Here is a 20,972-nt window from a genome sequence, read left to right as displayed (position 1 = left end):
TAATTTCCTAACTTCTTGTGACAAAAATATGGAGATTCTTTTTGAGGAGGGTTGTGCAATTTTCCTAACAGTGGTCCCATATACTCCAAAGCAAATGCATTTTTTTTTTCATTAGAAGCCTGTGAAACATTCTTGGTATGTTTTCAATACTCTCCTTGATTTAGAGTCAAGGTAACCACACTATGAAATCAACTTCAATGTTAGTGGAAAGCATGGAAGATTGAAAGTTATCACTGTATAATAGGTTTTCTATACTTGAAAGCCAACAATTATTTCCTGACAATTAGGATTTAACACTCCCATTTGAGAAAGCCACATTACTTTTTAAGACCCAAACTCAAGGCTAGTAGTCAACTTAGAAAATAATTCAGTTTTTATACCACTTAGTTTACAGGTGCACCCAGCATGTAGAGTGCTGTATGCTCCCCTCAGGGAAGCTGGAAGTTTCTAATATGCACCATACCTACATCTCTGGCTATATTGAGCAGCAAGCTCAAAAGCTACAATTGTACTTGGGGAAAATGGGTGCCAAAATTAACAAATACAAATGACATACTATTAAGAATGGGTTTGATACTACAGTGGGACTGACTATACTGATCTGATATTTGTACTGCATAGTGGCCAAGACACGGACCTGCAGGGTTGATAAAGATTATTCATGTGTTAAATCCCCGAACATATTCTGTTTCAGTTACTTATTTCTAAACCCTGAGCAGTCTTAGTGCTTTGTCCATTTAAATGTTCTGTGTCTTCTCCTCACCCAGTCTGCACTTCCGTTAATCTTGACATCTGTTTAAGGATGTCTCTGCACTTGATCTTCACTAGGGTTTAAATACAGGTGTCAGTCAACTGTTTTCATTCAGTAATACATATGTTAAAGCAGCACACATTCTGTTTTCCCCCCCACACTTACTGTACGATCCTGGACTCTGGTGAACATTAACTGAGTCCACCCCATGTCTTTTGCAAGCTTTATTTTGTTCCTACGAATGTACTTGCAGTAATGAGGTGCTACTCAGAAGTAATTTTATGCTAACAATTCACAATTAAAAGTACATTACTAGCCAAATATTCAACTTCTGAATACGATATATGGAAATACGATATTAAGACTAACACTGACATACTAGTCTGATGGAGGGCAGTAATTATACATGAAAACAAGAAATTCATTGAAGTAAAATAAAGGGTTAATTTTGTACGTGTTCTTTATAAAGCTGCAAGTGTAAAGCTGATTTTTTCCCCTTTGTATCCAAGACTGTTTTAAAAACACATGATCAACAAAATAACATATAATTAAAAAACAGAGCAATTGTTTAAGATTGTTAATTTCGCCATATTTCTGCTGTCAACAGACCCATCCGCTGTAATTTTCTATTACACAGAAACATACTTCTGATACAGAGCATTTTCTTCATCCCACTTCTTCCAATACAATGGAAGTGACCCCACATTCAGAACAGTAGGCAACACAGCATATGACAAGTTAGATTTTATTAAATACATGATGGTAAATGCTGCAAAATGCTGCGCGTTTTCCTTGTTGAGTCCAGGACAACTGTCAACTCTATATTAAAGTCACTATTCTTTTTTTTAATCCATCATCCCCAAATCAACTACTACAGGAACATCCCATAATTATTTTTTTTAAAAACAGGGAGTAAAGTGATCACATTTTTCTGGTTTACAGCATAGTGTTTGAGGTCTCATCAAACATCCACTGAGATGGCAAAGAAAAATATGCTCTGCTCATATGATCAATGACTCGCATGTTGTAATTTTTTTTATAAGCACTTACGTTTCAGAAAGGGTAGTCGTCGTCCTTAGCCATTACTATGTTGAATGACTAAAGGGTTGATTTTATTCTGCTGAAGCTAGTTTCCAAGCTGCCATTGAAGTGGAAACAGGGCTTGATCCATAATCTGAATTAAGTCACAGATCAAGTTCCAGTACGAATCAAATTTCAGGCCAGTAGTGCTTTCGCTTAGAAGCTGATATGCAGTAAGTTCAAAACCATTTTTTTAAGGCAACGCAAAACTAAAATGATAAAATTTCACATTAAAAAAGTTAACATCTACGTATGCAAGATGTCTGTTGAAGTTCATCTGCATTTCTCGTGGTGAGGAAATAAATACAGGTATCAAACACAGTAATCACTGCATTGTGGTTCTCATCAGTATTAGGGTAATGTAAACTAAACAACAGCTTTTATTAGGATACCACTGGAGACTGCAGCTGAAGAGATAAAAGCAGAAATCATGGGAGTCACACTAAACAGTTAGCGATATAGATCTCCAAACTCTGCCTTGCCCAGAATACCAAAACTGAACCAAACATTCAACTATTATCACCAGCCTGAAGAGTGGAAAATCGGTTACATTTTTAGTTGCAGAACACTGAGAAATATTCACAAAAGTCCTACCTCATTTCAGATTTGCATACTTTTACATTTGCCATTTTGCCCTTGACAACATAACCAAAAAATGACATTCCTTTATAATAAGGAATTGTCATATCTCCAAAATAGATTACTAGAATTAAAATCACGCTCCTTTGATTGCAATCCAATACCATAGCTGCCATTACCTCTTATATAAGACTAGAAATGGGAAGTGTAGTCCATGTCTGCTTGGAAAAAGAACTATTATAAAAACAGGGGTATATACTCAAGAACTGTCATCAAAAGTTAACCGATATGTCAGTCTATCAATTTTATTTTATATTCTTCTGTTTTACAAGGGAGTTAACTAAAAGAACGAGGGATTCTATTCCTATAACGTTCTCATGTTGCAGCTATGTTAACACCAGAAATGTTTTTACGTTAGCAGACATCATGCTATTGCAAAGGGAGTACTTAAAAGAATACTCAAGTGGCTTACCATGAGAAATATCACCACATCTGTTTTGTTCTGCATCCTACTTGTAAGTATCTACAGTACATGACTCTTATAACCAAGGGAGCATGTACCTGAAATGATCTAACTGCCCAAGAACTGACAATTCAGTTCTCTTTCAGCTCCTCTCTAAGGCTTATTTTTTTTGCATGGTGAACAAGATGGATAAAAAATGATTCTGTAAAAAAAAAAAAAAAAAAGCATCAAATTAAATCTTCCCCTCTCTCCGACTGAATGAGTCAAGCTTTCAGAATTACAGTCTCTCAAAATCAGGTGCCTGCTGAATCTAATTTCTTTTCCATGACTGTTAACTTTCCACTGTCTCAAGGAAGTTATATTTCAAAGGTCAAAAACTGCTTCGAAAATTATTGTGCATGAGAAACCTGACAAAAAAGGTACAATCCGTATTCCAAAGCCCAAATCATACGCATTAATACACATCTTCACCCTGTAGAGTTTGTCAGAATGTCCGCCTGCTTAACAGTTGCTCTGCCTGGATTTACTACCAAATAGGCTTTGACAATGATTGCTATTTAATCTTCTGTAATACCCAGATGCAACTGTTCCAGTGAGGACGACAGTAACAACAACAAAAACCAGCCGTACACCCACAAGACTGAAGTCATATGCTAAAAACACTTTAGTAGCAGAACAACTGAGGAAGACAACTTCCTGAGAAAGAAGCTCTGCTTCTGTACTCTAATCAGATCATGTTAACCCAATCAAGCACCTCCATATTTACATTTTGTCCTGCTTAAAATGCAGATTTTTGTTAAGAAATACAAATGAGCATTACTCAAGATAATGATGCTGTCACCAATAAAGGTAATTTAACTGGCAGTGTATTGGCTGGGTAATTTACTACTTTTGTTACAGTACTTTACAAGCAACAAAAATCTGTGCATCAGCAGCATCATTTTTGTTAGGCACAATTACTTGATTGTCTATATGGCAGGGGAGGGTGGCGCAGGTGGGGGGGGGTCAACCTAGAGCCCTGTAGCCAGCCATGCACTAAATAGCTGCGTGGACCCTACTACCACGCACTCAAAGTTCCACAGTGCACTTTGACCTATTGCTGTTTGAACCCACAGAACTCTCAGTGGGTCCGCACAGCTATTTAGTGTGCTGTGGACTAGAGTGCTGTAGACTAGAGTGCTGTAGATTGACACCTCACCTTGAGACACACTAAGTGTATAGACACACCCTAAGTTTTACTATGTTTAAAAACAGCACCAGAATTACCTGCCACCTCCAGAAAGTTAGTGGTGATTTCCGGTAAAGAGTGAAAGAGACCAAGTAAAGAAATTGACTTTGTTTTCTTATGTCTCTGCTAGATATACAGTTGAGTGAAGGAATTAAGGTTGCTCTAACAGACAAATTTTCTGCACAATCATTTTCTCCTAAATACAGTCTAGAAGATGCATGATTTTTCTCCTCTCTTCTCCTTACAGGAGATCACTGCCAGTACCCAAATTCACCAGGACCTCAGAGATAAGCAACACTCAATTGTACATCAGTATGTACTGAACTTCTAGCTCAAGAGATCAAATCACAAGGAACCAGGGAATAATTTTGTCTGTGAACCCAAACATTTCAGTTCATACCCACATCAGAGTGTTGCTGTTATCCCCGCAATATCCACACGTTCAAATGGTTCCCAGGACACCTTCTCACTTATTACCTGAAGGATTATTAAGGGAGACACCTTCACTTCGCCACCAGACTGAAGTTCAAACTTAGCCTGAAGTTGCCTAAATATGAAGGATAAAATATCTGATGTGACTGTTTATGTTTGATTCCACCGGCACTAGAACCAGTCATCTCACAAGTTTCTTCAGGAAATAAAAACACACAAGAGCCTGAACAGTAATCAGCACTCCACCTGAACAAGATATTGAGTCAATTACCATAGAGACTAATGGATATAGAAACAGAAAGCAGGTACCTAAAATTCAATGCAGATTCAGTCTATGTTGAACTTGACTGTAAAAACCAAAAAAACTGTCGAAGTGTTACACAATGAAAAAACAGTATTTCTGGTTATAGTTAAGCAGAGGAGGAATAGGTCTTAAAATCCCTCGAAGCAGGGCAAACGAAAAGATCATATTTCATCTCGATTTAGAGGATGTTATATATCAAACCCCCCATTTTTAATATTAGTTTTATTCCTATAATTAATGAAAAAGCACCTACCTATCCATAACACCCTAGATGCTACAACTTCAGTATAAGTCTCAATCATACAGCAGTTCACTGTAATAAGGAGCAAAAAGTTGGGGAACTGGGCTGATGGGACCAAATTAGAAACCAAAGAAAAAGCATCAAGATAGCAGAGGACGGATATAATCTATTAAAAGTAGTTCCGACACTCAGTTTGGGATCCATTATTTTAGCTCAAAAACTTTCCTCCAGCTTTTCTCCCATTTGAATGAGACTCTGAAAGTTTTAAGTACAGTAGATACCACTGCTTTATACCCTCTGAAGGGGTGACAGAACAGGATGAGGCACACTCCATTTGGAATACCCATAGCTAGGTAAGATTACACTTAAGAATTCTATTCCACAATCATTTAAGCACCCTAGTCATTTTCCACTGAAGGTAACAACCAATCAATCTTTTAGGACATGTTACTAGTATATGAACCTAAACCTCACTGAGATCTACATGGTATGAAGACACACAGTAGTATGCAGACCTGGAACTTCGTTTTGCAATACTCTAACCAGTTTAGAAGTAGAAATGGGAGGGTTGTTCCTTTACTTTTACATTACACACCCAATTAAAATGAATAAGCCTCAATGATTTTAACTTTTAAGCCTACTGCTGTTACAAGTTAACACCTAATGTTTGTAACTGAAGACACATCTATCCTAGCTAAGTTTGGACCACTAGTCACTGTGTCATTTCTCCTGGTGGTAGCTATAACAGAAACACCAACAGACATGATTCAGTCAATTTCCGGTCTGTGTTAACATTTTCACTTTTGCTACAACTAGTGATGCTACACTGCTGATATGCAGACGTGACCCGAGATCTTACGGCAGATGCACTTAAGGAGATTACAGATAGTTTTATTTCCAGTTTCCCATACACCATTCACAGCGCTTCGCACAGCCTGTTTGCCCTATGTATTTTTCCTTTCAGGCATCAACAAAGCACTAATATTTTTGTCAAGACAGTTAATTACTGGAGAGCTCCTAGAATTGACAGGAAAATTCAGGAGCAGGTACAGTAAAAAGCTTTTTCTTAAACTAATTTCAAGTGGGTGTCCTTTTAATTATTGGGAACAATGAGTTCAGTAGCCCCTTCATAAACCTGCTACCAGAAACTAATTTAAATAAATACAAACTCATACTGATTACTAAATGTACGACGAGAATCTGTTCAAGTTGTGTCTAAGAAGCAAGCATGGAAATCTGTGACATAATTTTACCCTTTTCCAAGAGTACAACAAAGAGCCTGTTGTCCATAGTCTGTGGCCCAATGATTCCTTCTCCATCCAAAACAAAACAAAAATACTGGAATCCTGGCAAACAATTTTTTGACTATAAAATGACAAGCCTTCCAACTACTGCAGATATATTTTATTCAAGTGTGTGTATGCGCAAGGAGGGAGGGGAGAAATAGGGAAATGCATCAGCTATTCCATGATAAATATTTCCAACAAGTGTGAATCTGATGAATGAAAGCAATTCTGATTGAGGTGAAGATATCTTTAGCCAATGAATTCCATTTCATACAGCATCAATTCCTTTATTAAAACTGTGCCAAGCAGACTAACAGCTTCATATGTAACAGGATACCCCGATTTACCATTCAGCACGAAAGCTAACAAATTAACCACCAACTAGTGAATATCTATAAGTATTGCTAAATACTGACCTTACCAAATCCCTGTGGGCAAGTATATCAAAGAATTTAAAAAAATTATCCACCACTGAAGGGAAAAAAAAAAAAAAGAGTCCTACCTACTAGTTCAGCTCCAAGCCAAACACTAACTATGTAGAGTCTCTCATTTCCAACTGTCTGCACACAGCCACACCCATCTGCATCAGGCCTACAACTTCGACTTCAATCCAGCAACTACCATACACACACACACACACACACACACACACACACACACACACACACACACACACACACACACACACACACACACACACACACACACACACCAGTGCCTCCCACCAGCAGGGAAATGAAGGAATTAAATCAGCTGTGCTTCTCTGTAGCAACATGAGTCATTAGCAAGCCACTCCTTACCCTAAAAGACACATGCAGCCATGCTGCAAACACACAAAATTAGTGTACCTATTTCAACAGGGTTGCAAACAAATTCAGTATGCAGAGATTGGCTGTAGTGTAACTCCATCTAAACAAGAGGCAGAAAATGCTGTATATACCCTTACAGTAATGCGTATTACTAAGGCCTAGTCCCTATTTTCGTTTTTAAACAAAATTTTAGCCCTGTATTTTCATGGGGTACAAAACGTGCCCCGATTTTTCTCCACAAATGACCCTTTTTAAAAGCTTTCAAATATTGGTGATGGTACTTCAACAAAAATTTACTTTACATTTCAACAGATTATGTAGCTCTGAGTCTCCAAGTACAAGGGTCTACTTAAGCATTTATTACGTTGCAAGTGGAGAAACAGTTTGTTCCCAATTTAATTTTAGCTTAAAAGGTTTTCAGGTAAATGGTTGCTACATACTATTTGAGGAGTCCATCAAAATACATCTAAAGCCATTTTTTTTTTAAGTCCCATTCCATTGCTCACGCAAGCAGCTACAAGAGTAAGCAACACATATACTGTATATAAACGGAGTGGCTCAGATAGTCTAGAACTTAAAGTACTAAAAAAATGTATTTGATCCACAAAAGGTTACAGTGAAAGATTTCCTTGTCCAATATTTGGTTTAGTCTTTATTTGATTCTTTTCTTGAGCAACAAAAGTTAATACCAAACACAGGCACAAATATAAAAGGGCAGCTTGATTATGTATCTATGTAATTCCTAAATTAATAATGCTCCCAACTCCGTCAGGACACCTTTCTTTTATACCAGCAATCTGAATTTACTTGTGTACTATTCCTAGAACAATTTACTTAATTTGGTTAAATTGCCAGTTAAGAAATTAAATTGAAACTAGGAGAAATTAATCATTTTCTCCTCTCATTGCTAGGATGACATAGGCTACTGATAGGCATGCTTTACAGCTCAGCTTACCCAAGTGGGACCACTATGACATGGTGTAAGAATGAGCATCTGCCATGGCAGGCATGCTATTGGGCAGCTGGAGGAACATGACATAGCGCCCAAATGAAAGAATCCCTCCATCAAACACAACTCAGAGAGGGAATGCTAAAGCACGGAGGACATGCAAACAGCAGCCCTGTACAGACAGGGATGGTGGAGCCTCATTTGTGCCCTAAGGAACATCTGATGGTGTGGGAAGGATTCAGATTCACACCTGGGCTACACCTAAAACTTAGGTCAACCTGAGTTACATTGCTCAGAGCTGTCAAAAATTCCACGCCTTGTGCAATGTAATTAGGTCTACTTAAATCACACAGTAGATGCAAGTCAGTCAACAGAAGAATACTTCCATAGATCTAGCTATCGCATCTCAAGGGAGCACAGGGGGGGTGGGGGGGCAAGGAGCAGGATTTACTCCAGCAACAGAAAAACCCCTTCCATTGCTGTAATAAATGTGCACACTACATCAGTGTAACTGCAGCTGTGCGGTTGTAGCTCTTGTACCCTCAGACCCTGACAGACTAACTCAGCCAGTCACTACCCTCCCTCTACCGCTCATTTGTATGCAACGACTGTTGCAGTGTCTCAATAACGTGAGGGAGACAGGGCACATGATAAGAGTTAGCATTAGTATATCACTTGGAACCTCGGAAGAGCAGTTACAATTGTGCCACAGCTGCCCAATATACTCGCTTGGCCATCAGTGCTTGAAATGCTTCCCGTGGTACTGCTACACTTGCTGCACTGCACAGTGAAGTAGCACTGCCAAGGGAACTAAACACAAGAGTGCAAGAAGAGTCCTTATAGCACAAAGGCATTGAGACTCAGCATGTCTACACTACAAGCACTCAGTGGCACAGCAGCTATGCTGCCATAGTGCTGTACCACAGATACTTGCTGCAGTGATGGAATGGGGTTTTCCATTGCTGTAATCAATCCACCCCTCAAGAGGTGACAACTAGGTTGACAGAAAAATCCTTCCATTGACCTAGCGACATCTATACTCTTTCTTTCCCTCTAAGTTACATATATGTATTCTCAACCTTAATGGAGGATCAGCTTTTGTCTTTGATTATACTTTGTATACCATCAAAAAGCAAAGTAACTGAATTTCACATTCAATTGCAAGTTTGTTCCTTCGTCTTAAAAAAAATTAATATAAATTACAAAAGGTTATGTTTCCTTTGTAATAAATATCCCAGCAGCAGCAAAATCAATATAAAGTTGACTGAAGACCTACATATTTTCTCTGTTATTGCTGAGCAGCAATGAAACGTTGATATCTTCTCAGATTCACAACGGCTGTTTTTACAAGAACCAGAAGCTAAATCTGTGATTAATGGGGAGAAGAGGGGTGGGGAGGAGAGAATAGAAGGAAAGCTGGAAGGGTAAACAAAACTTGAGAAATTAAAATCCAGGTAAGAGCTGGAAGAGGAAAGAACTTCCCAACCCTCTCTCAGTTTTCATAAGATTCTCTACTTCAAATGTCAGGGGCGGGGGGGAGGAGGGAGAAGATGAAAGAAGGTGGGGGGGACAAATCACTCTGTGCTATAAGATTAAATTAGGTGAAATGATTAAATTAACAAGTTTATTGTACGGGTTGAAAATTTGTGCTTAAAATTCTAAGCATTATTTATCATCAGTACTGCTGGTACTACTCTAAGGACATCTCAGAAAACAACCATGACTATCTAGTAGGCTAGTAAACTTTAAGCCACTGTGGCAAGATGTTTTGAGTGAAAAACAGCCTTTAAACAAGGGAAAAGACACCATTAATATTGTGGGCCCGTAAATTTGAGAAAAATTGGGAAAATGGGAAAGCTTACCATTTGATATACAGAGAAGGGTAAGGGTTATTTTACTTATTTAAGATGTAGTTCTGGAGGAATTTGTAAGAACTCAATCTTCTTGAAACAGAACAAAAAACTTCAGCTTTAGATATTCTGGACCTTTGGCAGCTGACTTGCACCGAATCAGAGATATGATACTGTCGTTTTTGGGATCAATGAGTGCAAGTGGTTTTTCCATCTGTTGAAGCTGTTCAGCTGAACCACCAAAGTCGTTCCATCTCCACTGTAAATATTTGCAAATGGCTAAAAGTGAAATATTTCGAGACTGACCATAGTGACAGTGACAAGTATGAAGCACTGAAGACTTAGAAAATTACTTGTGCTCTTTTAACTGACGGAATTTAGCAAACCACCATCGAATAAACAGAGATACAAAACAGACTTTGAAATTAAAGTGGAATTAATATTCAGCAACAGAATATTCCAATAGTGAATCTGTGAGAAGTAAAAAGGTCAAAAACTATGCACTTGAAAACGAAAGGCCTCAAAATGAGGTGTCACCTTTTAAATAACCTAATCCTATTTCTTGGTTTGGAGAGCATTTAAAAGTATTGGATGCTACCAACTGACTTTTGGAATTTTAGCAATTGAGCTGTGACTATTGTTTCTTTGTTTAAAGAAATGTGAGGGCTGTCACTATACTAATAAAATGGCCAAAAACACTTAGTTAATCCAGAGTTAAAGTGGCCTGATAATAGCTCATGTCCTTCCAGAACGCTGAGTTCAGCAAAACTCAAACTTCTGAAAACCAGGAAATACAGAGTTAAGGCCAACGGCCATGAAATCCTTAACTCCGCCTCCCCCTCCCACCTCCCCGGGATGGAAATATCAGTATGCTCTCCAGCTGCAGTCACTGTGTTAGGGGGAGCTGTACTAAATTGTGGAGGAATAAGCTGCAGCAGTTTAGGAGACCTGTGATTGTGATATGAGGAGATCTGGGTCTGAGTTCTCCCCTTCAAATGTGTGTTATCAATAGGAATGAGGTGCATGTGTACCATTTCAATACAGAACTGTGTATGTTGTGCGAGTAGCAGGGCATATGGGGTCTTTTTGTCATGGCTATGTGAGGTGGGATGTAAGAGCAGAAGAGACAGGAGTAATCCTGTAAAGAATCCAACTTTCCATGATTTGGAGAACATAAGGCAACTGATTATTCCAATTTTTAAATTAAATCTACAAATAGAATGAGTAACTTACATTTTTGACATGCCCAAGTTTAGTGGACACAAACATCATATACAATTCACATGTTTACCTATCAGGAAGACGTGCAGCAGGTAGATATTATACCTCTGACAGATTAAGAAACTGAAGTACTCAGACATGGCATAATTTACACACCATTGTACAGCAAATCTATGGCAAAACCAAACCCAATATGGCATTTGTTTCCTCCACTTTTATTCAAGTATTTCATCAAAACAATTTTCACCTATTTATTTAGAATATGCTAAACTCCAAGCTTCTAAAAGCTTGTTTCTTCTCTCTACACATTACATACTAATTAACTCACTGACTACCAGAACAACTCACAGAGAATTCATGCCTCTGCTAAACAAAGAACAGTCCCTGGAGGAGGATGGGAGTAGATCGGCTACAATGAAATAAAGTAAATTTAGGAAAGTTTCCAGCTTGAACCCAAACAAAATAGTCTTCTGGCATGTTGCATTGTACTTTCTTCCTAAGTTCAAGCTATTTGTTTTCTGCAATTCTTGTCACGTACCCCAACTCCTACTCTAAAATGTCTGGCATTCTTTATTTACAGTGTTCTTCTTGTTCTACAAGTGTTGGTCGCAATATACGAGACATACAAGGTGGGTAAGGTAGTATCTTATTGGACCAACTTCTGCTGTCAGAAGGGGCAAACTTCTGAGCCTCAGGCCTGGTCTACACTACATGATTAGGTTGACACAAGGCAGCCTAGCTATGTCGACCTAGCTATGGAAGTATCTTCACTTAGATTTGTCTCCTGCCAACATAAGTGCCCCGCTACACCGACTTAATGACACCACCTCCCCAAGCCATGCAGAGTCACAGTCAATGTAGTCAGATCAACACAGTGATAATGCAGATACTGCATTACTTATGTTGACTGTTACTGGCCTCAAGGCACTCACACTGACCACTTTGGTCACCGTTGTGAGCTCTACTGCCCAGGGGTCAGGTGGACAGGAAGCAGCTCCTCCCCTTTAAAGACCCATGAATTTTTGAAATTTCTTTTCCTGGTTGCCTGACTTGGTGAGCACACCTAGCAGCTCTCCACTGTTGAGTGTAACCGCACAGCTGACTATGCTGGCTACACACTGAAGACACACACCTGACTGGAATACACAGAAGGTGTTGGCACTCCTGGGCCTGTGGGGAGAAGAGGCTGTGCAGGCGCAGCTCTGATCCTGCCACAGAAAAGTGGACATCTACAAACAGATTGCTCAGGGGTTGCAGGAGAAGGGCAACAATAAGGACCAGTAGCAGGGATGCACGAAAGCCAGAAGCTGTGGCAGGCGTACCAGAAGGCTAGGGAGGCCAACAATCGATCCGGTGCTGAGCTAATGACCTGTCAGTCATCCTCGACGGACACTCCCCGCACACCCACCCCAGATTGCAATGGATACTTCCGAGGACCGTGAATTACAGGCGCCTGTCATGAACAAAGAGGAGGAGGAGGTGGACAAGGAGTATAGGGGACAAGCAACTGGGGGATCCAGATGCACAGCGAGCCAGGACATGTGCTCGACTCCACTGCAATCCAGCCAGTCCCGACAGTTGGGCAGAGACGAGCCTGATGCAGGGGAAAGAACCTCTGGTAAATATGCTGTTTACTTTGAAATTACAGGGATGGAACCCCCAAAGTAGCAGGACATCTCTTGATTTATACTTGTGCTAGGAGAGGTAGAGCTCAGGGCCGGGGCAGAGGGTTGTGGTGCGGGGGGCTGAGGGGTGCGAGCTCTGGGGTTTGGGGTGCAGAAGGGGTCTCAGTGCGGGCAGAGGGTTGGGGTGCAGTGGGGTGAGGGCTCCGGCTGGGGGTGGGGGCTCTGAGGTCGGGGGATGAGGGGTTTGGAATACAGTGTGAATAAAAATATCTTTTTTTTTAATTCCCTGCATTTAATTTAAATAAAAAACTCAATTTTAAAAAAAACCTTTTTAAAATTACATTTGATGGTATGAGAGTCTATGTTATGGCCTAAACTTACTGTACTATACTAAATTTAAATTAAATTATAAAAGTGATAAGCAGCACGTTTGTTGCCAAATTTTGAATGAAGTCAAATCACTGAATTGTTGAATTGCAGTGTACCACTGGCTAAGCCAATTTGTTGAAGTGCTAAACCCAACTTTTGACAACAGTAGCCACTTGTGAGGCAGAGAGAATATTTTCCTAATTTCAGTTTATTCAAAGCAAGGAAACCAACAGGGAGTTGAAAAAGCAGGAAAGTTTGTTCTCCTCTTCCATTTATGAATAAAAGGTAGATGTAAGAGGGTGAGAGCTACAAGTTCTAAAATCTTGAAGAACATGGTGATCAGAAACAAAATCAATTCAGTTCACTAACTACTTCCTTTGTTTAATAAATGGAATTAGTTTTAAATGCAAAACTTCTTTTGATCAATTTTCATGTATTAAGCAGATAAGGTAGTTTTATTTAACTAATAAAAACAATTTAAAATGCTATTTTTGTGTATGTTAAATACATTTTTATTTTCATCCAAATAGAGCTTGACACAAATCAAGTAAAAAAAAAATCTAGTAATTAAGAAATGAGCCATTCACCTTTTTCTAACAAAATGTAAAAATTAATAACCTGAATAAATGTAAATTAAACTTACATACATTATTAAATATGTAAATATAGAAATACCCTCCTTATTAGCAAAAAGCAGTACCAAATTTAGTGTAAAAGCTGTATTTAATTGAAAATTAATATGTTTGGTTGTTACCAATCAACCTCTCTAAAAAAGTATAAATGCAAAATGAGATTAAAATCATTTAAACTCAGGTTTCCTGCTTGTTGATAAATCGTAATTTAAATCAGTGATTAAAAATGCTTTGATTTAAATCAATCCCACCTATTCAGGAACAGCTACTCCATGTTAACTTCCAAGTGTAGACATGCCCTTATAGTTTGAAAAGAGTAGGAAAAACAAATCGTTGTATACAGTACTTCTGTGACGCCACTAAAAAAATCTGTCCTCTGACTGGTGACCAACAGTGATAAGCTAAGAATATTTGTTAATTTTCATGAGTTAACAGCTGACAGAAATGAACTGCTAGGGCATAACTTGGTTTACTAGAACGTTAAATGGAGAAAGAAATGGGAAACAAAGACAAAGGCTTTCCACAGCACTGTGGACTGCAATGAAATGAAAGCTCAATGCTTGGCACACGTGAATGTGAATTCTTACTAGAAATCTGAAAAGTATGGTCATATCTGACCCTTCGTCGCAAACCACCTATACTGGAGGAGTCCACCAACCAACTTCTGGTTGACTTTTGACAGATTAAGATCGTGTGTCTGCTGTGTTACTCAATCAGTGGTATTCAACAGTTATTTTGGAGATGGTGGTGTATCACCTTCAAAGCACAACAGCAATGGATAGTGATACTCCCACAGGACTTCTTTTTCTGTAGATCCCAGAGCTAAGTACTGGGAAATAGTTATTCTTTCCTAAAAACCTGCAGTGTACCTTGATGCTCACAGGGCACACTTACACCAGGGGTGGGCAAACTATGGCCCGGGGGCGACATCCGGCCCTTCAGATGTTCTAATCTGGCCCTCAAGCTCCCGCCAAGGAGCGGGGGCAGGGGCTTGCCTGGCTCCATGCCGTGACTCCGCACAACTCCTGGAAGCAGCAGCATCTCCCCCCTCCTGCTCCTATGTCTAGGGACAGCCAGGAGGCTCCGCACGCTGCCCCTGCCCCAAGCACTGCCCTCGCAGCTCCCATTGGCCAGGAATCGCTGCTTGAGGTAAGTGCCACCCGGAGCCTGCACCCCTGACCCCCTCCTGCACCCCAACCGTCTGCCCTAGCCCTGATTCCCCCTCCTGACCTCTGAGCCCCTCGGTCCTAGCCCAGAGCATCCTCCTGCACCCCTAACCCCTCCTGCTCAGCCCCACCCCAGGGCCCGCATCCCCAGCTGGAGCTCTTCCCCCTCCCCCCTCTGCATCCCAGCCCCCTGCCCCAGTCCAGAGCCCCTGAATGCCTAATTTCTGGCCACACCCCAGAGCCCTCACCCCCTCTCGCACTCCAACCCCCAATTTCATGAACATTCATGGCCCGCCATGCAATTTCCAAACCCAGATGTGGCCCTTGGGCCAAAAAGTTTGCCCACCCCTGGTATACTACAAGCTAAGGTTGAGATTCCCCTGCTTATGTATGTATGCACTAGCTCTTATCAAGTATGTATCCAACTGATCCCCGTTTTGCACATACTTGGCATGACTAACCCATGCCTCCATTGCTACTACCCGTCCTACCACAACTACACTGCTATTAGTACTTATGCTGCGAATACACAGTTTATCAGCAAGCTGTACAACTTTATTTTAAACAAGGCCTGGTCTATACAGGCGAGTTTCATCTTACACGGGGGTTCCGTTCCACGGTTAGCGCGTAAAGCGAAAACCGCGTATAGTCAAAATTACATTGAGTTGAATGGCGGGTGGAATCGCCCGCACTACAGGTACAGTATTAAAATGGTTATTTTTCTCTTTTTGTTGTTTTTTTTGTTTGTTTTTGCCGACCGCATAAAGCTGAAATCGCGCATGTTAAATGCGCGCAAGATGCGACAGACCTGTACTTACAAATTAGATCGACCTAGTTTACACTGCTGTGAAAAATTTGGCACCCCTAGCATCACCACTAGGTGAACCTAACCCCAGGCGTCGCTACCACCTCTCAAAGAGATGGATAAATTATGTTGATAGAATTACCCTTCTGATGTACAGAACATGTATGCTATGGCACTACAGTGGCACAGCCGCACTGCCACAGCTGTGCTACTGTAGCAGTTGTCGTGTAGACATGCTCCACATCAACCACAAAGCACTTCAGAGAAATCGGATGTTTTAAATCCATCTTGGCAATCAATTTCAACCTTGTTCCCCATCCCCACCCTTCTTCAGTTTTTTTAAGAAGTACTGAACAAACTGAAGCTTTTTTCCAACATACACTAACTGGCTTATGTTACCGGCCATAATCCAGTGACAAAACTGAATATTCATCATGAAAACAAGTTGAGATATATATGACATGGTGTTACCAGCCTTTATGAACACAGGACGAGCTGCCAAACTGCAGACAGTGGTGTACCACATCAAGTACTTTTCATTTGAAAACAGTTTATTGTGTTAAAGTGACCATTCAACATGTCTACATCTTGATCAAAGTTAAGCTGTGCAACTTGAAAATTTCATTAAGTGTAAACTGACAGTACAATTAACACTTGGCAGTTCAAGCAACTCTCCATTCTGTCTCCCACCTTTGTGGTCTGAACACAGAAGCTTGCCCGCATTAAAAGTTCACCTCTGGACAACCTGCTTCCTATCCTCACTTGTCTCCATCTTATAACCAACCAGTAAAGGCCTAAACTTGAGTTAATAACTCCAGACCAAAGATTGTAACATTTTACCACATATGTGACCAAGTTAAGTATTTTCCAGTTAACTTCTGATTGAGAGGATGTCATAACTATAAAGGGAAGGGTAACAGCCCTTCTGTGTACCATACTATAATCCCTCCTGGCCAGAGACTCCAAAATCCTTTTACCTGTAAAGGGTTAAGAAGCTCAGGTAACCTGGCTGACACCTGACCCAAAGGACCAATAAGGGGACAAGATACTTTCAAATCTTGGTGGGGGGAAGGCTTTTGTTTGTGCTCTTTGTTTTGGGGGGGTTGTTCGCTCTTGGGACTCAGAGGGACCAGACATCAATCCATTCTCTCCAAATCTTTCTGAACAAGCCTCTCATATTTCAAACTTGTAAGTAAACAGCCAGGCAAGGCGTGTTAGTTTTATCTTTGTTTTCTCAACTTGTAAATGTACCTTTTACTAGGGTGTTTACCTCTGTTTGCTGTAACTTTGAACCTAAGGCTAGAGAGGGTTCCTCTGGGCTGTTTCAGTTTGATTACCCTGTAAAGTTATTTCCCATCCTGATTTTACAGAGATGATTTTTACCTTTTTCTTTAATTAAAAGCCTTCTTTTTAAGAACCTGATTGATTTCCCTCGTTTTTAGATCCAAGGGGGTTGGATCTTGATCCACCAGGAGTTGGTGGGAGAAAGGAAGGGGGATGGTTAATTTCTCCTTGTTTTTAGATCTAAGGGGGTTGGATCTTGATCCACCAGGAGTTGGTGGGAGGAAGGAGGGGGATGGTTAATTTCTCCTTGTTTTAAGATCCAAGGGGTTTGGATCTGTATTCACCAGGGAATTGGTGAAGAGTCTCTCAAGGCTACCCAGGGAAGGGAATTAGCACATTGGGAGTGGTGGCAGCGGACCAGATCTAAGCTGGTAATTAAGCTTAGAAGTTTTCATGCAGGTCCCCACATCTGTACCCTAAAGTTCAGAGTGGGGAAGGAGCCTTGACAGAGGAGCACTTCAACAAAAAGATTTTCAACAGTTAAGTTGGTGTCATTTGTAAAGAGCATTCAAAAGTAGTTGATTCTTTTAAAACTTTCAGTTTTTCTAACAGGTTGCTATAGATCGGGGTGGCCAAACTACAGCTTGTGAGCAGCAACTCTTTTACAGTTCAAGTGTGGCTCGGGGAGCCTCCTATGCCCTCCCCCCATTCTTCGCCTACCAGACTGGGGGGGAGAGGGGAGCTCGGGGCTTCTGCCCTGCAGCGCGGTGGTGGGGCTAGCAGCTTCTGCCAGAGATGTCTGGTGCTTGCTGAGTGGGGGGCACAATTTAAAGGTACGTTTGTCCAACCCTGCTATAGATCTTTTCAACTCATCACTGAAGTTTATTACTGTAGTTTGATCTGACTTAAACTAGTTTATTAATTACTCATACATTAAATGTATCTTCGCCAAAGCCAAGGTTTACATTTACATTATTGGCATTTACAGATGGTCTTCAGCCTCCCAAAGTACTCTGTTCAAAATGTTATGGGCTGAGACAGAAGTTGCATTTCAATACCACTGGGATAAAGTACAATTTCAAAGGTACCTCATGTCCCTCCAGATGTGCTCTACAATACAGTAGAGCTAAATATGGTCAATGAGTGGAAAGCCAGAAACTTGAGCACTTTCTTGAAGTATTGTTGCCAGATTAGTTTTGTACCTAGATGCCTCAGGGAGACTTAATGCATTTAATTAATCACCTTTTTTAATTTAAAAGATCTATTTAGGAAATTCAAGTAAGGGATATTTTCTCATGCAGCTTCATAGAGTCAGCCATTTCTGAAATTCCTAGAAGGGGGAAGGGTGTGTGTGGGTGACGAATTTACATTAAATCTTAAAAGCTGCTAATAGTGGTAATAGCACATAATACTTTTCAACCAAGAACACAATTTGCAAATAAACAGAATGGAGGGGAAATGCTTTTCCTGGTTAGGAAGTTGTATGCTTGTTTGTAGAGGGATAATTACCTTGATTTTTCCACTCACAGGTTAGTTACTGTGCAGAGCCCATTTAACCTTTTGTCCCCACCACTTCTTTCAAGGAAGTCAGGCTGCTATCTACTATGGGCAAAATGGAAAAAACAAATAGTTTTTGTGCCGTAGAGGCAACATTATTACATCAGCTATGAAAACACTTTATATCATACATACCTGTTGGTTTTTCAGTTCTTTATGATACTGACAGGTTGCTCTAAAGCTACAAGGATATACAGCTGTTACCGAATACAACATATAATTTTTTCCATAACTCTCCCATCAAACCTTTCAAAGTAGACCAAAACTGACTCTGAATATACTTCAAGTTCATGTCATTTTAAGCAGTTTAAAAGTGAGAGCTAAAAACCTCTTCATGTATAACAGTTTGTAAGATACATCTATGATTTGACAATTTTGAGTCAATATCCTTCTCTGCAGAAAAGCCCAGTTAGATTCCAAACTATTTCCCATGCCTTCCTGATAGCTAAATATCCAACTTTCACTCCAAGCTGAAAACATTTCTTTTGACTATTACAGTGTAGTTCCTTTTACAATACAGCACAAAGAATACTGTACCAACTAAAAGACACACCCGTTTTATTCAGTAAGAAACTCGTTTTAAAGTACATCTGAAACTGCCACCGAGGCCTTGTCTACACTGGCAAGTTACTGTGCAGTAAAGCAGCTTTCTGTGGCGTAACTCCTGAGGTGTACACACTGCCAAGCCACTTAGTGCGCAGAAACTCCTCAGTTGCAGCACTGCAAAAACAAAAACAAAAACACACCTGGACTTAAGGCTTACAGCACAGAAGCTCCTGGGTTGCATTGCCAGTGTAAACACATCAATTGGTTTCAGTGCTGTAATTGGCCTCCAGAAGCGTAACAATCAAGTGGCTGCTCTGCTCATTGTTTTGAACTTGGCTGGCTGCCCTGAAGGCATGTGCCTCTCTCCTTTCAAAGCTCTGTTTCTGACAGCCCTTGTGTGCTGTGCTGATCTGCTCCGGGACACAAAGCAAACCATTATTATGGAGTGAGTGGGTGAGAGATATTGCTGTGCAGAGAGCTGGGGAGGGGCTGATGTTGGGGTTTCCTCCTCCCCCAGGACTGGTTGCTTCCTGACGCTGTCTGAATTTACAAGACAGTGTGCTGACACACTCTCAATCCCCCAAAACACAGTCTCTCTGACCCTCATAGAAAGCGGGGCTGGGCAGTTGAGGCTAGCAGCCCGAGCCTTGCCCCCATGAGAGTGGGGGCCGGCAGCCCAAGCCCCTGCGGTCAGCATGGGGCCAGCAGCCCAAGCCCCAGTAGTCCGAGCTCAGTGGAGCAGTGAGAGGGCAGCCCGAGCCTTGGTCAACGGGGTCCAGCAGCCTGAGCCCCACGGAGTGCGGAGCCGGCAGCCCAGACCCTGGCGCAGCGCCATCACCCTGAGCCCTGTGGTGAGCAGGGCGGCAGCTGGGACCCCTGTCCTTGGCAGACTGGGGAAGTTGGGTGGCATGAAGGGCAGAGTGAGCCAAGGCCACGCTGTACGTGGGGGGTGGTCCAGGCTAATTTTTCCCTCATGGGGTACCTCCCTAGGGACGGCCCTGGTGGCAGAAGAAAAGGTATTTGTGCGCCAAACCAGCGGAACCACGTTGTAGCCAGTGTAGCAGCGTTAAGGTGCCTCAGTAATTTGATACTAAGTCATTGCCTCTGGAGTGCTGTTTTGCTTCAGTGAGACGTGAGTGAATCTTCTCATTTTCTAGTTTGTTGGTTGTTAGCAGTCTCTCTCTGTTATTTTTATTAGAACTTTTGTACACAAGTTCAATGGATAAGTGGCTGAAAAAAGAAAGTGTAAAGATGCAAGAATCGGCTAGTATTTCCTCAAGTCCACACTGTGGAAAATCTAAGTCTAATGATCATGATGGTCCTGGAAAGTCACTTACAAAGAAAAGAAAATATGATGATGATTATATAACATATGACTTCGCATGCATTGGTGATCAAGAATGTCCAAAATCACTGTGTATAATTTGTGGTGATGTTCTAGCAAACAGCAGCCTCAAACCTTTTCTAGTTCAGCGCCATTTAGAAACTAGGCATACTGCACAACTCAACAAGCCTGCTTTTTTTCAAAGCGAAAATTAGCTGAGAGGAAAAATGACACCAGTTTTATATCCAAAGCAAGTACTGATAATGAAAATGCACTTGAAGCACCATACCACGTGAGCTACCGAGTAGCAAAAGCATCAGAAGCCCATACCATAGCAGAGAGCTTGATTGGTCCATGTATAAAAGTCATAGTTCATTGCAGGCTCGGAGAAAAGGCTGCAAAAAGGATTGACATGGTACCTTTGTCCAATAATACATTGTCACGAAGAATTAATGACATGTCAAATAATGT

At 40.9% G+C, this 20,972-nt stretch overlaps 1 protein-coding gene across 1 annotated transcript in view; it reads right to left on the bottom strand.

Moving 5' to 3' along the window:
• Positions 1-20,972, bottom strand: part of TRIO (trio Rho guanine nucleotide exchange factor) — a 431,915-nt gene that overhangs the window by 327,414 nt on the left and 83,529 nt on the right.

The sequence above is a fragment of the Chrysemys picta genome, chromosome 2 (genome assembly GCF_011386835.1).
Source record: "Chrysemys picta bellii isolate R12L10 chromosome 2, ASM1138683v2, whole genome shotgun sequence".
Taxonomy (NCBI): Eukaryota; Metazoa; Chordata; order Testudines; family Emydidae; genus Chrysemys; species Chrysemys picta.
The sequence above is the reverse complement of the archived record's forward strand: the minus strand, read 5'-3'. Positions and strand labels throughout refer to the sequence as shown.